Raw genomic sequence first — 18,732 nt, 5'->3', positions numbered from 1 at the left:
TGGCAAGAGTCCATGAGCTAGTTACGTATGGGATATACATTCCTACCAGGAGGGGCAAAGTTTCCCAAACCTCAAAATGCCTATAATTACACCCCCCACCACACCCACAATTCAGTTTAACGAATAGCCAAGAAGTGGGGTGATAAGAAAGGAGCGAAAGCATCAACAATGAATTGGAATAATTGTGCTTTATACAAAAAAATCATAACCACCATAAAAGGGTGGGCCTCATGGACTCTTGCCAATATGAAAGAAATTAATTTATCAGGTAAGTTCTTACATAAATTATGTTTTCTTTCATGTAATTGGCAAGAGTCCATGAGCTAGTGACATATGGGATAGCAAATACCCAAGATGTGGAACTCCACGCAAGAGACACTAGAGAGGGAGGGATAAAAATAAAGACAGCCAATTCCGCTGAAAAAAGAATCCACAACCCAAATCAAAAAGTTTTAATCTTATAATGAAAAAAACTGAAATTATAAGCAGAAGAATCAAACTGAAACAGCTGCCTGTACCAAAAACTGCTTCTGAAGAAGAGAAAACATCAAAATGGTAGAATTTAGTAAAAGTTTGCAAAGAAGACCAAGTTGCTGCTTTGCAAATCTGATCAACAGAAGCTTCATTCTTAAAAGCCCAGGAAGTAGAAACTGACCTAGTAGAATGAGCCGTAATCCTCTGAGGCGGGGATTTACCCGACTCCAAATAAAAGCATGATGAATCAAAAGCTTTAACCAAGAAGCCAAAGAAATAGCAGAAGCTTTCTGACCTTTCTTAGGACCAGAAAAGATAACAAATAGACTAGAAGTCTTTCTGAAATCTTTAGTAGCTTCAACATAATATTTCAAAGCTCTTACCACATCCAAAGAATGCAAAGATCTTTCCAAAGAATTCTTAGGATTAGGACACAACGAAGGGACAACAATTTCTCTACTAATGTTGTTGGAATTCACAACCTTAGGTAAAAATTTAAATGAAGTCCGCAAAACCGCCTTATACTGATGAAAAATCAGAAAAGGAGATTCACAAGAAAGAGCAGATAATTCAGAAACTCTTCTATCAGAAGAGATAGCCAAAAGAAACAATACTTTCCAAGAAAGTAACTTAATATCCAGAGAATGCATATGCTCAAACGGAGGAGCCTGTAAAGCTCTCAAAACCAAATTAAGACTCCAAGGAGGAGAGATTGACTTAATGACAGGCTTGATACGAACCAAAGCCTGTACAAAACAACGAATGTCAGGAAGATTAGCAATTTTTCTGTGAAACAGAACAGAAAGAGCAGAGATTTGTCCTTTCAAGGAACTTGCGGACAAATCCTTATCCAAACCATCCTGAAGAAACTGTAAAATTCTAGGAATTCTAAAAGAATGCCAAGAGAACTTATGAGAGGAACACCATGAAATGTAAGTCTTCCAAACTCGGTAATAAATCTTTCTAGACACAGATTTACGAGCCTGCAACATAGTATTGATCACTGAGTCAGAGAAACCTCTATTATTAAGCGCTAAGCGTTTAATCTCCATACCTTCAAATTTAATGATTTGAGATCCTGATGGAAAAACGGACCTTGAGAAAGAAGGTCTGACCTTAACGGAAGTGGCCAAGGTTGGCAAGTGGACATCCGAACAAGATCCGCATACCAAAACCTGTGTGGCCATGCTGGAGCCACCAGCAGAACAAACGAACATTCCATTATGATTTTGGAAATCACTCTTGGAAGAAGAACTAGAGGTGGAAAGATATAAGCAGGTTGATAATTCCAAGGAAGTGACAACGCATCCACTGCTTCCCCCTGAGGATCCCTGGATCTGGACAGATACCTGGGAAGATTCCTGTTTAGATGAGAAGCCATCAGATCTATTTCTGGAAGCCCCCACATCTGAACAATCTGAAGAAACACATCTGGGTGAAGAGACCATTCTCCCGGATGTAAAGTCTGGCAACTGAGATAATCTGCTTCCCAATTGCCTGGGATATGAACCGCAGAGATTAGACAGGAGCTGGATTCCGCCCATGCAAGTATCCGAGATACTTCTTTCATAGCCTGAGGACTGTGAGTCCCACCTTGATGATTGACATACGCCACGGTTGTCACATTGTCTGTCTGAAAACAAATAAACGATTCTCTCTTCAGAAGAGGCCAGAACTGAAGAGCTCTGAAAATCGCACGGAGTTCCAAAATATTGATTGGTAATCTCGTCTCTTGGGATTTCCAAACCCCCTGCGCTGTCAGAGATCCGCAGACAGCTCCCCAACCTGAAAGACTCGCATCTGTTGAAATCACAGTCCAGGTTAGACGAACAAAAGAGGCCCCTTGAACTAAACGGTGGTGATTTAACCACCAAGTCAGAGATAGTCGAGTATTGGGATTTAAGGATATCAATTGTGATATCTTTGTATAATCCCTGCACCAAAGGTTCAGCATACAAAGCTGAAGAGGTCTCATGTGAAAACGAGCAAAGGGGATTGCGTCCGATGCTGCAGTCATGAGACCTAAAACTTCCATGCACATAGCTACTGAAGGGAATGACCGAGACTGAAGGTTCCGACAAGCTGAAACCAATTTCAGACGTCTTTTGTCTGTTAGAGACAAAGTCATGGATACTGAATCTATTTGGAATCCCAAAAAGGTTACCCTTGTCTGAGGAATCAAGGAACTTTTTGGTAAATTGATCCTCCAACCATGTTTTTGAAGAAACAACACGAGTTGATTCGTGTGAGATTCTGCAGAATGTAAAGACTGAGCAAGTACCAAGATATCGTCCAAATAAGGAAACACTGCAATACCCCGCTCTCTGATTACAGAGAGAAGGGCACCGAGAACCTTTGAGAAGATCCTTGGAGCTGTTGCTAGGCCAAAAGGAAGAGCAACAAACTGGTAATGCTTGTCTTGAAAAGAGAATCTCAGGAACTGATAGTGATCTGGATGAATTGGAATATGAAGATATGCATCCTGTAAGTCTATTGTGGACATATAATGCCCATGCTGAACAAAAGGCAGAATAGTCCTTATAGTCACCATTTTGAATGTTAGAATCCTTACATAATGATTCAAAATTTTTAGATCCAGAACTGGTCTGAAAGAATTCTCTTTCTTTGGTAAAATGAACAGATTTGAATAAAACCCCAGACCCCGTTCCAGATATGGAACTGGCACAATTACCCCAGATGACTCCAGGTCTGAAACACATTTCAGAAAAGCCTGAGCCGTTACTGGGTTTATTGGAATGCGTGAGAGAAAGAACCTTCTCACAGGTGGTCTTACCTTGAAACCTATTCTGTACCCTTGAGAAACAATGTTCTGAATCCAATGATTTTGAATTTAACTGATCCAAACATTTTGAAAAATTGTAATCTTCCCCCTACCAGCTGTGCTGGAATGAGGGCTGCACCTTCATGCAGACTTGGGGGCTGGTTTTGATTTTCTAAAAGGCTTGGATTTATTCCAGACTGGAGAAGGCTTCCAATTGGAAACCGTTCCTTTAGGGGAAGGGTCAGGCTTCTGTTCCTTATTCTGACGAAAGGAACGAAAATGGTTAGCAGCCCTAAATTTACCCTTAGATTTTTTATCCTGAGGCAAAAAAGATCCCTTCCCCCCAGTGACAGTTGAAATGATAGAATCCAACTGAGAACCAAATAATTTATTACCTTGGAAAGAAAGAGATAGCAACGTTGACTTAGAAGTCATATCTGCATTCCAAGATTTAAGCCATAAAGCTCTTCTAGCTAAAATAGCTAAAGACATATACCTGACATCAATTCTAATGATATCAAAAATGGCATCACAAATGAAATTATTAGCATGTTGAAGAAGTTTAACAATGCTATACACATTATGATCTGGTACTTGTTGTGCTAAAGCGTCCAACCAAAAAGTAGAAGCTGCAGCAACATCAGCCAAAGAAATTGCACGCCTAAGAAGATTACCTGAACATAAATAAGCCTTCCTTAGAAAAGATTCAAGCTTCCTATCTAAAGGATCTTTAAAAGAAGTACTATCTGCCGTAGGAATAGTAGTACGTTTAGCAAGAGTAGAGATAGCCCCATCAACTTTGGGGATTTTTTTCCAAAACTCCAATCTATCAGCCGGCAAAGGGTACAGTTTCTTAAACCTTAAAGAAGGAGTAAATGAAGTACCCAAACTATTCCATTCCCTAGAAATTACATCTGAAATAGCATCAGAAACTGGAAAAACCTCTGGAATAACTACATGAGGTTTAAAAACCGAATTTAAACGTTTACTGGTTTTAATATCAAGAGGACTAGACTCCTCCATATCTAATGCAATCAACACCTCTTTAAGTAAAGAACGAATAAACTCCATCTTAAATAAATATGAAGATTTGTCAGTGTCAATATCTGAGACAGAATCTTCTGAACCAGATAGATCCTCATCAGAGATAGAAAAATCAGAATGTTGGCGGTCATTTAAAAATTCATCTGATTTATGAGAAGTTTTAAAAGACCTTTTACGTTTATTAGAAGGTGGTATAACAGACAGGGCCTTCTGAATAGAATTAGAAACAAATTCTCTTACATTAACAGGAATATCCTGAACAATAGATGTTGAAGGAACAACAACAGGTAATGGATTATAACTAATGGAAATATTGTCTGCTTTTGAAAGTTTATCATGACAACTAACACAAACTACAGCCGGAGGAACAGTTACCACAAGTTTACAACAAATGCACTTAGCTTTGGTAGAACCGACATCAGGCAGAAGCTTTCCAGAAGTAGATTCTGATACAGGGTCAGATTGCGACATCTTGCAATATGTAATAGAAAAAACAACATATAAAGCAAAATTATCAAATTCCTTAAATGACAGTTTCAGGAATGGGAAAAAATGCAATCAGAATAAGCCTCTGGTAACCAGAAGCAAAAAGAAACAAAGACTTAAATAATGTAAAAAAAAAAAAACTGGCGCCAAGTATGACGCCTACAATTGACAAATTTTTTGGTGCCAAAAATGTCTGCAACAAACACGAGCGTCATAGATGACCTCAACTACGACGCCGGAAATGACGTCATTGACGTCAAACAAACGTAATTCTCGCGCCAAATAAGTCTTGCGCCAAAAATGACGCAATAAATTCAAGCATTTTTTGCACCCGCAAGCCTAACAGCCCGCAATTTAGAAGAAAAGTCAATTGAAAAAAATTTTCAGGTAAGAATTTTTTTTATTTATATGCATTTCCCAAAAATGAAACTGACAGCCTGTAAGAAGGAAAATATACTGATTAACCTGAATCATGGCAAATATAAGTATAAAACATATATTTAGAACTTTACATATAAAGTGCCAAACCATAGCTGAGAGTGTCATAAATAAAATAAGACTTAATTACCAAAAGACACTCATCTACATATAGTAGATAGCCAAACCAGTACTGAAACGAGAATCAGCAGAGGTATTGGTATATAAGAGTATATTGTCAATCTGAAAAGGGAGGTAGGAGAAGAAATCTCTATGACCGATAACAGAGAACCTATGAAATAGATCCCCGATAGGATGACCATAGCATTCAATAGGCAATACTCCCTTCACATCCCTCTGTCATTCACTGCACTCTGAGAGGAAAACCGGGCTTCAGCATGCTGCGAAGCGCATATCAACGTAGAAATCTAGCACAAACTTACTTCACCACCTCAATAGGAGGCAAAGTTTGTAAAACTGAATTGTGGGTGTGGTGGGGGGTGAATTTATAGGCATTTTGAGGTTTGGGAAACTTTGCCCCTCCTGGTAGGAATGTATATCCCATATTATGCGTCACTAGCTCATGGACTCTTGCCAATTACATGAAAGAAAACAATTCTAACATTAGAAATGCGGTACCTCTTCTTTAGTGATCAAACCTTCCATTCTTAAAAGTCCAGGTATGCCATTAATTGTTGTGAGAGGCACTTAGTGGTACTCTACGCCTCCTCCACTGTTGTAAGTAAATTGTTTGAATTGTAGATTGCGGATCAAATCTGGTAATTTTCTCCTTGGAGCTCCAGACTTAATTCGGAGGCGGACAGCTGTAACCCCTACAACTTTCCAAAGCAAACAGCTAAGCACATTTCACCCGTGGATAGGCGGGCTTCTTCCAGACAGAGGCCTAGATTTAGAGTTGGGTGGTAGCCGTGAAAACCAGCGTTAGAGGCTCCTAATGCTGGTTTTAGGCTACCGCCGGTATTTGGAGTCAGTCAGGAAAGGGTCTAACGCTTACTTTCCAACCGCGACTTTTCCATACCGCAGATCCCCTTACGTCAATTGCGTATCCTATCTTTTCAATGGGATCTTTCTAACTCCGGTATTTAGAGTTGTGGCTGAATTGAGCGTTAGAAATCTAACGACAAAACTCCAGCCGCAGAAAAAAGTCAGTAGTTAAGAGCTTTCTGGGCTAACGCTGGTTTATAAAGCTCTTAACTACTGTGCTCTAAAGTACACTAACACCCATAAACTACCTATGTACCCCTAAACCGAGGTCCCCCCACATCGCCGCCACTCGATTAAATTTTTTTAACCCCTAATCTGCCGACCGCCACCTACGTTATACTTATGTACCCCTAATCTGCTGCCCCTAACACCGCCGACCCCTATATTATATTTATTAACCCCTAATCTGCCCCCACAACATCGCCGCCAGCTACCTACAATAATTAACCCCTAATCTGCCGACCACAAAGCGCCACCACCTACATTATAGCTATGTACCCCTAATCTGCTGCCCCTAACACCCCTGACCCCTATATTATATTTATTAACCCCTAATCTGCCCCCCTCAACGTTGCCTCCACCTGCCTACACTTATTAACCCCTAATCTGCCGAGCGGATCTCACCGCTACTATAATAAAGTTATTAACCCCTAATCCGCCTCACTCCCGCCTCAATAACCCTATAATAAATAGTATTAACCCCTAATCTGCCCTCCCTAACATCGCCGACACCTAACTTCAATTATTAACCCCTAATCTGCCGACCTAATCTCGCCGCTACTGTAATAAATGTATTAACCCCTAAAGCTAAGTCTAACCCTAACACTAACACCCCCCTAAGTTAAATATAATTTAAATCTAACGAAATAAATTAACTCTTATTAAATAAATTATTCCTATTTAAAGCTAAATACTTACCTGTAAAATAAACCCTAATATAGCTACAATATAAATTATAATTATATTATAGCTATTTTAGGATTTATATTTATTTTACAGGTAACTTTGTATTTATTTTAACTAGGTACAATAGATATTAAATAGTTAAGAACTATTTAATAGCTAAAATAGTTAAAATAATTACAAATTTACCTGTAAAATAAATCCTAACCTAAGTTACAATTAAACCTAACACTACACTATCAATAAATAAATTAAATAAAATACCTACAATTACCTACAATTAAACCTAACACTACACTATCAATAAATGAATTAAATACAATACCTACAAATAACTACAATTAAATAAACTAACTAAAGTACAAAAAATAAAAAAGAACTAAGTTACAAAAAATAAAAAAATATTTACAAACATTAGAAAAATATTACAACAATTTTAAACTAATTACACCTACTCTAAGCCCCCTAATAAAATAACAAAGCCCCCCAAAATAAAAAAAATGCCCTACCCTATTCTAAATTACAAAAGTTCAAAGCTCTTTTACCTTACCAGCCCTGAACAGGGCCCTTTGCGGGGCATGCCCCAAGAAATTCAGCTCTTTTGCCTGTAAAAAAACACATACAATACCCCCCCCAACATTACAACCCACCACCCACATACCCCTAATCTAACCCAAACCCCCCTTAAATAAACCTAACACTAAGCCCCTGAAGATCTTCCTACCTTATCTTCACCTCACCTGGTATCACCGATCGGTCCTGGCTCCAAAATCTTCATCCAACCCAAGCGGGGGCTGGCGATCCATAATCCTGTGGCTGAAGAGGTCCAGAAGAGGCTCCAAAGTCTTCATCCTATCCGGGAAGAAGAGGCGATCCAGACCGGCAACCATCTTGATCCAAGCGGCATCTTCTATCTTCATCCGATGAGGAACGGCTCCATCGTGAAGACCTCCAGCGCGGACCAATCTTCTTCCGACGACGTCCAACTGAAGAATGACGGTTCCTTTAAGGGACGTCATCCAAGATGGCGTCCCTTGAATTCCGATTGGCTGGTAGGATTCTATCAGCCAATCGGAATTAAGGTAGGAAAATTCTGATTGGCTGATGGAATCAGCCAATCAGAATCAAGTTCAATCCGATTGGCTGATCCGATCAGCCAATCAGATTGAACTCGTATTCTATTGGCTATTCCGATCAGCCAATAGAATGCGAGCTCAATCTGATTGGCTGATCGGATCGGCCAATCGGATTGAACTTGATTCTGATTGGCTGATTCCATCAGCCAATCAGAATTTTCCTACCTTAATTCCGATTGGCTGATAGAATCCTATCAGCCAATCGGAATTCGAGGGACGCCATCTTGGATGACGTCCCTTAAAGGAACCTTCATTCTTCAGTTGGACGTCGTCGGAAGAAGATTTGTCCGCGCTGGAGGTCTTCACGATGGAGCCGTTCCTCATCGGATGAAGATAGAAGATGCCGCTTGGATCAAGATGGTTGCCGGTCTGGATCGCCTCTTCTTCCCGGATAGGATGAAGACTTTGGAGCCTCTTCTGGACCTCTTCAGCTGAAGGATTATGGATCGCCAGCCCCCGCTTGGGTTGGATGAAAATTTTGAAGCCAGGACCGATCGGTGATACCCGGTGAGGTGAAGATAAGGTAGGAAGATCTTCAGGGGCTTAGTGGTAGGTTTATTTAAGGGGGGTTTGGGTTAGATTAGGGGTATGTGGGTGGTGGGTTGTAATATTGGGGGGGGGGGGGTATTGTATGTGTTTTTTTACAGGCAAAAGAGCTGAATTCTTTGGGGCATGCCCCGCAAAGGGCCCTGTTCAGGGCTGGTAAGGTAAAAGAGCTTTGAACTTTTGATAACAAAAAGAAAGGAACCAATGGCACTACTGGAACATCAATGAGCACTGCTGCCCTATCATAAGGATACTCAGGTGTAATAACCTGAACTTGGGGGTTGGTGCTGTGTATTGAAGAAAGTACATTAACTAGGTTTGAGGGGAGTAACCACTCACCTCAACAAGAATACACATATAGCACTCCTGAGTGCTCTCACATAGATAGTATTGTGCGATATACTTATTCACAATAGACTACTGTCCATGATATGGCTAATTGTTAGCAAATGAGTCCAGATAGATAGAAGTGAAAGAATGCACATTAAAATTTAACTTTTATTCTTGTTATGTTAAAATTGTATACACACATACACATGACACACAATTATTAAAACTACGGATAGGGGGAACAAAGATCAGCGTGACAGCCAGATAGAAAATAATGAAAATAGTGAATAATACTGGTAGTATAGCAAATTCAGTGTTCAAATCTCATTAGAGAAATTCCATGTAAATACTGCTATACATACTGGTAAGCTGCCAATACTCCTGAATAAAATAGTGATAGATTCCAGTGCCTAAATTGTGACTCAGAAGTTTCTGCACGTATTACAAGTTCTATGCAAATATAGTGAGTAAATCAATGAGGCTAATCATCATAGTATAGAGAATTTAGTGTGCAGTTTGACTTGTACATAGTGGGCAAGCTAAAGCTAATGCACATTATATCACCACAATTTAAATGGAATATTTGTGTTAATCATAGTTGATCTGAGAAATATATGTGTTATGATAGTATTTAGTTGTGCGGGTATAGTATTTGACCGCACACTTTGGCAGTAGATATCAGCTTATTAGGAGCAGACTGTATAAGCCCCTAAATGTTTACAACTGATATCTATACACTGTGATTCATTGTCTTACAGTAACTATGTAGCTTAGGTTTTTACCACCTTTTATATTCGTTCCCATTAGACATTGGGTGTATATATAGAAATATGCTCTGGCCCACTAAATCTATAGCAGCAGCCTTAATTAAATACTAAAGTTGATGATTCTCACACCAGTGAGAAAACGCACTCACTGTTAAATGTTAGATCTGCTTGTAATATCTGTCATCAGTGTGCTACATAATCTAAAGATGTTGCCACTTGTGTTCAAAACCGGCTCTATGTTAACTCCTGCAGCCAATGTGCTGCCTCTTATAAAGACCTTTATATTGCTACAATATTAGCAGTCAACATGCTGTGTAGTGTTACTTAAAGGTTACCAATATATCGAGTTCTGAGAGTCATGGTTCATAGTATGGACCGGATTGGTTTGTAACATCTATAGTTAGCGTAAGATTGAACGTGCTGCACGCTAAAAAATTAGGTCACACACACACTCTTAGTTTTATTATAGTAACTTGAGTTATACTAGAAAGGAGGTAGATTGTTGGATTACCACTCGTGATATTGATCTAGTGGTTACAGTGTTAATTCTGTGAGAGCTGTCAGTATAGATTTAGTATTCTGTTTGATATTAGCGTGTATATGTTTACACTTATATTTATACTTCGCTTATATAACTTGATTATTACCACCGTTGAAGTGGCTATAACTAGCTCTTGTATAAGTAAGTTTGCTATTATGTTAAATCTATTAGATCAAAAGTATTACTAGAATACTACAGAGTGAAATTTAAATGCCAACATTAATCACCACTCCACTCGTGAACTGAATTAGCTCACCGTATTAGCAATCAATATGCTGCATAGTACCACATCAAGGTTAACAATATAAGGAGTACTGAGAGTCACAACTCGTAGTGTGAACCGGATTTGTTTGTAATACCTATAGTCAGCGTATAAATGAACATGCTGCACGCTGCAGAACCTGAATCACACACACATTCTATTAGTTAAGGAGATAGTAATTCGTTGAGAAACAAACATACGGAGCATTGACCGCTGGGACACGCTGATCGTTCCACACTAAACGCTACCTAAAATACAGGAGCTCACTGGGCCCCTCACCAATTCCCTAACATGTTTTGCCGCTTGTCGGCTTTTTCAAAGGGTGTGCGCGCGGCGCGCGAAACTGGGTTTAAATAATGTTAGTGCCTGGTTATGCCGCCCCCTGGGTGACGTCATGCAGTCCCGTGTTAAGGGATTATCTGGGTCCTAAGTCCTGTCATGTATATTTAGGTTAAACAAGTATCTGATTCATGTCAACAAATAGGGGTTGTTATTACAGAATTAGATAAAAAGAAAGAAGAAAGGGGAAATATTGGATTTTGATCATACATTATTTTGATATATGAATTAAATAATTGACTGCGTGATGTGCAAATTATATCTGAGATAAATTGACCAATTGTGTTAAAATATAGAAAATCAAATCAAGTGTGAAAGTGAAATTCAACCCTACATTGTGTGAGTGTATAAATAAATAACAATAGTGGTGATACTAAATTTGGTGTAATTAAACACTAGTATGTATGGCGAGATGCTGTAATAGCATAGTTTGGTGAGATTATTATACTAGTGAAATAAATAAAACCAAGGACTTATTACCTTCAATTATTTTTAATAGTGACTAATGTTACATGATAAATGTGAACCAAATGTAAATAGTGAATAACTATCTACAGATAGCGAATGGTAATAATGTTTATATTGGTGATTTAAGTGAATCGTATTAAAGAGATAAAAAACCTGTGTAACCTTGAAATATATTTATAGAAATGTGTTGGACAAGCACTTATTGTTCTGTGCTTATCCATATTCAGTGCAAAACAGTCAACGGGTTGCTGTTTTAATCAAAATAGATGTAAATATATAAATTTGTGAGTATATATACACAAATGTTGTTCTTATATAACCCCTATTCTTCAAAACTAGTATTATTAAATTAACATCCCTAGTCTATATTGTTTGAATATCAGAAACATATATAGAAAACACGAAAGGAGTTATTGTAAACCAGGTGGAGGTATATAGCACTATGCTATAGGATTTACAGGAATGCCACGAAGTTATTGTTTTCGTTAAGTCCAAATGGTTGAATAGTGTTCAACAGATAAATCCATCTACTTTCTGCCTTCAAAAGGGCCTGTTCAATATTGCCCCCTCGTATGCCCAAATCAATTTTCTGTATCCCCCAGCATTGGAGGTCTGATTGTCTAGAATTGTGCACTTTGAGGAAATGTCTGGCAACTGAGGTGATAGTTTTTCCTGCTTTGCTGTCATTGGCTGCGTTTTTGATATTTAACACGGGACTGCATGACGTCACCCAGGGGGCGGCATAACCAGGCACTAACATTATTTAAACCCAGTTTCACACGCCGCGCGCGCACCCTTTGAAAAAGCCGACAAGCGGCGAAACATGTTAGGGAATTGGTGAGGGGCCCAGTGAGCTCCTGTATTTTAGGTAGCGTTTAGTGGGGAACGATCAGCGTGTCCCAGCGGTCAATGCTCCGTATGTTTGTTTCTCAATGAATTATTATCTCCTTAACTAATAGAATGTGTGTGTGACTCAGGTTCTGCAGCGTGCAGCATGTTCATTTATACGCTGACTATAGGTATTACAAACAAATCCGGTTCACACTACGAGTTGTGACTCTCAGTACTCCTTATATTGTTAACCTTGATGTGATACTATGCAGCATATTCACTGCTAATACGGTGAGCTAATTCAGTTCACGAGTGGAGTGGTGATTAATGTTGGCATTTAAATTTCACTCTGTAGTATTCTAGTAATACTTTTGATCTAATAGATTTAACATAATAACAAACTTACTTATACAAGAGCTAGTTATAGCCACTTCAACGGTGGTAATAATCAAGTTATATAAGCGAAGTATAAATATAAGTGTAAACATATACACGCTAATATCAAACAGAATACTAAATCTATACTGACAGCTCTCACAGAATTAACACTGTAACCACTAGATCAATATCACGAGTGGTAATCCAACAATCTACCTCCTTCCTAGTATAACTCAAGTTACTATAATAAAACTAAGAGTGTGTGTGTGACCTAATTTTTTAGCGTGCAGCACGTTCAATCTTACGCTAACTATAGATGTTACAAACCAATCCGGTCCAAACTATGAACCATGACTCTCAGAACTCGATATATTGGTAACCTTTAAGTAACACTACACAGCATGTTGACTGCTAATATTGTAGCAATATAAAGGTCTTTATAAGAGGCAGCACATTGGCTGCAGGAGTTAACATAGAGCCGGTTTTGATCACAAGTGGCAACATCTTTAGATTATGTAGCACACTGATGACAGATATTACAAGCAGATCTAACATTTAACAGTGAGTGCGTTTTCTCACTGGTGTGAGAATCATCAACTTTAGTATTTAATTAAGGCTGCTGCTATAGATTTAGTGGGCCAGAGCATATTTCTATATATACACCCAATGTCTAATGGGAACGAATATAAAAGGTGGTAAAAACCTAAGCTACATAGTTACTGTAAGACAATGAATCACAGTGTATAGATATCAGTTGTAAACATTTAGGGGCTTATACAGTCTGCTCCTAATAAGCTGATATCTACTGCCAAAGTGTGCGGTCAAATACTATACCCGCACAACTAAATACTATCATAACACATATATTTCTCAGTTCAACTATGATTAACACAATTATTCCATTTAAATTGTGGTGATATAATGTGCATTAGCTTTAGCTTGCCCACTATGTACAAGTCAAACTGCACACTAAATTCTCTATACTATGATGATTAGCCTCATTGATTTACTCACTATATTTGCATAGAACTTGTAATACGTATTAGTCAAGTATTATCTATTACGCTAATCTAGTGTGCAGAAACTTCTGAGTCACACTTTAGGCACTGGAATCTATCACTATTTTATTCAGGAGTATTGGCAGCTTACCAGTATGTATAGCAGTATTTACATGGAATTTCTCTAATGAGATTTGAACACTGAATTTGCTATACTACCAGTATTATTCACTATTTTCATTATTTTCTATCTGGCTGTCACGCTGATCTTTGTCCCCCCTATCCGTAGTTTTAATAATTGTGTGTCATGTGTATGTGTGTATACAATTTTAACATAACAAGAATAAAAGTTAAATTTTAATGTGCATTCTTTCACTTCTATCTATCTGGACTCATTTGCTAACAATTAGCCATATCATGGACAGTAGTCTATTGTGAATAAGTATATCGCACAATACTATCTATGTGAGAGCACTCAGGAGTGCTATATGTGTATTCTTGTTGAGGTGAGTGGTTACTCCCCTCAAACCTAGTTAATGAGCTTTGAACTTTTGTAATTTAGAATAGGGTAGGGCATTTTTTTATTTTGGGGGGCTTTGTTATTTTATTAGGGGGCTTAGAGTATGTGTAATTAGTTTAAAATTGTTGTAATATTTTTCTAATGTTTGTAAATATTTTTTTATTTTTTGTAACTTAGTTCTTTTTTATTTTTTGTACTTTAGTTAGTTTATTTAATTGTAGTTATTTGTAGGAATTGTATTTAATTAATGTATTGATAGTGTAGTGTTAGGTTTAATTGTAGATAATTGTAGGTATTTTATTTAATTAATTTATTGATAGTGTAGTGTTAGGTTTAATTGTAAGTTAGGTTAGGATTTATTTTACAGGTAATTTTGTAATTATTTTAACTATTTTAGCTATTAAATAGTTCTTAACTATTTAATAGCTATTGTATCTGGTTAAAATAAATACAAAGTTACCTGTAAAATAAATATAAATCCTAAAATAGCTATAATATAATTCTAATTTATATTGTAGCTATATTAGGATTTATTTTACAGGTAAGTATTTAGCTTTAAATAGGAATAATTTATTTAATAAGAGTTAATTTATTTCGTTAGATTTAAATTATATTTAATTTAGGGGGGTGTTAGTGTTAGGGTTAGACTTAGCTTTAGGGGTTAATACATTTATTAGAATAGCGGTGAGCTCCAGTCGGCAGATTAGGGGTTAATGTTTGAAGTTAGGTGTCGGCGATGTTAGGGAGGGCAGATTAGGGGTTAATACTATTTATTATAGGGTTATTGAGGCGGGAGTGAGGCGGATTAGGGGTTAATAACTTTATTTTAATAGCGGTGTGGTCCGCTCGGCAGATTAGGGGTTAATAAGTGTAGGCAGGTGGAGGCGACGTTGTGGGGGGCAGATTAGGGGTTAATAAATATAATATAGGGGTCGGCGGTGTTAGGGGCAGCAGATTAGGGGTACATAGGGATAATGTAAGTAGCGGCAGTTTACGGAGCGGCAGATTAGGGGTTAATAATAATATGCAGGGGTCAGCGATAGCGGGGGCGGCAGATTAGGGGTTAATAAGTGTAAGGTTAGGGGTGTTTAGACTCGGGGTACATGTTAGAGTGTTAGGTGCAGATGTAGGAAGTGTTTCCCCATAGCAAACAATGGGGCTGCGTTAGGAACTGAACGCGGCTTTTCTGCAGGTGTTAGTTTTTTTTTCAGCTCAAACAGCGCCATTGTTTTCTATGGGGGAATCGTGCACGAGCACGTTTTTGAAGCTGGCCGCGTCCGTAAGCACCGCTGGTATCAAGAGTTGAAGTTGCGGTAAATATGCTCTACGCTCCTTTTTTGGAGCCTAACGCAGCCATTCTGTGAACTCTCAATACCAGAGGTATTTAAAAGGTGCGGCCAGAAAAAAGCACGCGTAGCTAACGCACCCCTTTGGCCGCAAAACTCTAAATCTAGGCCAGAGTTTGGAGCTCCAAGGAGAAAATTACCCGATTTGATAAGCAATCTACAATCCAAGCCATTTACTTACTAGAGTGGATGAGGCGTGGAGTACCACTAAGTGTCTCTCACACCACTGAATGGCATACCTGGACTTTTGAGAACATAAGGTTTGATCACTAAGGAAGAGGTACCACTTTTCTAATGTTAGAACTGTTTTTGGCTCTGCTGAACGCTGATATAGCGGAGGTCTGTTTTACACCTGAAATAGGATCAAAGGTGATCCACGGACCTTACACAGCCCTAAGTAAGTTCTTGGGTGAGTTACCCCTACATATATACAACCCAAGATGACATCTAATCTAGCGGCTAATAATACCTCTGTCCAGTACACCCAGTTTCTCTCCAGGATTATTGAACTTGGATATCAAACTTTCCATTTACGGATCTTTATGCCTAATGAATGGGTTTCAATCATGGCAAGTTTCCACCCCACTTTATATTCATGAACTAATGTTCTATGTTTAAAATCAAACTGTGACCCATCATTTAGAGGCTTTTCATTTCATTTTTGCCTTAGCCTTTATTGATTTTTCTTTAAACCCCTGTGCTGGTTAAGAATCGCTATTTGGTCTTTTTTCTTTAATATATTTATATATATATATATATATATATATATATATACACAGCTGCTACGTATTAACCTGGGCCACGTTAAAGACATAGTGCAGAATCTATGAACATAGGATAGCGGGTGTGTCTTATTAATTAACAACAGGCGTGTTACTTACTAAATACAAAATACAATGCAAGTTCAATTAGTAATCAGTTGGCTACTAGACAATTAAATGCACACAGGTTATTTACATAATGTAAGACGAACCGTTATAGAGTCTAAGTATAGACATATACTGTGAGCAAGTATGTAAATAAAGGCAGTCAACAACTCATTTAAAGGGTGAAGGGCTGAAAGTCATAGGCAGTATGATCCACAATCTTACAATATCTTGGTTACTGAATACAAGAAAAGGCGAACCGCATACATAAAATAAAATACGATACCCACGTAAACACAAAGTTGCATGCAAAGTAAGGAGTAGTGTTATGCTAACCTGTACACTAGTCAAATATTCTGTATAAAGAATATACATAATAAATATCCAGTACTAAGATACTGGCCATGCATGAAAAGCACATAAGGTGTGAAATAGTTAATAAAACTAAATATCACAGCCAATTATGTATGTACGTATCACTGGCAACATAGTCCCTGAATCCTGTGGCTTGTGGTGGAAGCTATATTCTAAACATACCAAGATGCAATACAAGTGTTACAAGAATGTTACAAAAATGTTTGCAAAAAAGCTTTAGAGAAAATCTTACAAAAATCTGTAAACACCAAGTTGCATGCATACTAAGGAGCAACCTTATGTTTCATAATTGGTTGGCAATTTACTAGCCTTTATAGGCAACAATGCCAGTCCAAGTGTACATTAAGTCCCCTGGGTGTCATTGTCCCCAGGTTGAAGATCCACCTCGATTCTCTTTGGAGGAGGATTTTGGCCCTATCCCCTCCCCTAGTAAGAGGGGGACATGGTCGATGATGATGTACTTAAGGTCAGATACCTTGTGGCCCGCTTCTAAAAAATGCCTGGCTACCGGCTCGTCAGAGGATCCTTTTTTAATGGCAGTCCGTATTGCTGACCGGTGGTAACACTTATATTGCATCTTGGTATGTTTAGAATATAGCTTCCACCACAAGCCACATGATTCAGGGACTATGTTGCCAGTGATACGTACATACATAATTGGCTGTGATATTTAGTTTTATTACCTATTTCACACCTTATGTGCTTTTCATGCATGGCGATATTTATTATGTATATTCTTTATACAGAATATTTGACTGGTGTACGGGTTAGCATAACACTCCTCCTTACTTTGCATGCAACTTTGTGTTTACGTGGGTATCGTATTTTATTTTATGTATGCGGTTCGCCTTTTCTTGTATTCAGTAACCAAGATATTGTAAGATTGTGGATCATACTGCCTATGACTTTCAGCCCTTCACCCTTTAAATGAGTTGTTGACTGCCTTTATTTACATACTTGCTCACAGTTTATGTCTATACTTAGACTCTATAACGGTTCGTCTTACATTATGTAAATAACTTGCATTGTATTTTGTATTTAGTAAGTAACACTCCTGTTGTTAATTAATAAGACACACCCGCTATCCTATGTTAATAGATTCTGCACTATGTCTTTAACGTGGCCCAGGTTAATACGTAGCAGCTGTGTTTCTGTTTTTATTACACCAGCTGTTTGCGGTTGGCGTCCGGTTGCCATGGCAGCGTTGTAACGTGACTCCGGTCACGGCCGTAATCAGCTGACGGGTGTTAGATGATTAATATGGGTATATAGGGGTAAGTACTTGTCTTTTTTTTTATGCCTATTTTGAAAACGGGGGCAACCCCGAAACGTCAATAAAGACTTTGTTCTTCACTACAAGATCCTGTGAGTGACTCCCTTTTTTGCTGATTTATATATATATATATATATATATATATATATATATATATATATATATATATACAGTACTTTGCAAAAGTCTTAGGCCACCATTAGATTTGTTGTTTTAGCAATGGTATAAAGACCATATATAATTATTTCTCAGTTTTTTATTAGAATACAACCGGAAAGTACAGGATATCTGAATGCAGTATTAAAAAACAGAAAACATTATAAAAACTGCTTCTATAGGCTAAAGTTGCAAGTATTTAATGTGACCAACCCTTACACTTGAGAAATAGCGGGAACCTTGCTCTCATAAACTTAAATGGAATAAAACCCTAGTTAATGTCATTGCTAACAACTGTATTTGTCCTACTATTTCATGTCAAAATGTCTTCGGTGAAAAAGGTCTATTACACCAGGTTTGTGCAAGACATGCTTGAGCATTACATACACCTGTGGTATGAGTTTAATTCATTGCAAAGCTTGCTAATAAGTCCAACTTTTAATCACATCATTCCATTCAAAATGCCAAAGATCACAGAATTTGACAGAC

This window comes from Bombina bombina, chromosome 6, assembly GCF_027579735.1.
Source record: "Bombina bombina isolate aBomBom1 chromosome 6, aBomBom1.pri, whole genome shotgun sequence".
Taxonomy (NCBI): Eukaryota; Metazoa; Chordata; class Amphibia; order Anura; family Bombinatoridae; genus Bombina; species Bombina bombina.
This window is presented reverse-complemented; position numbering follows the sequence as displayed.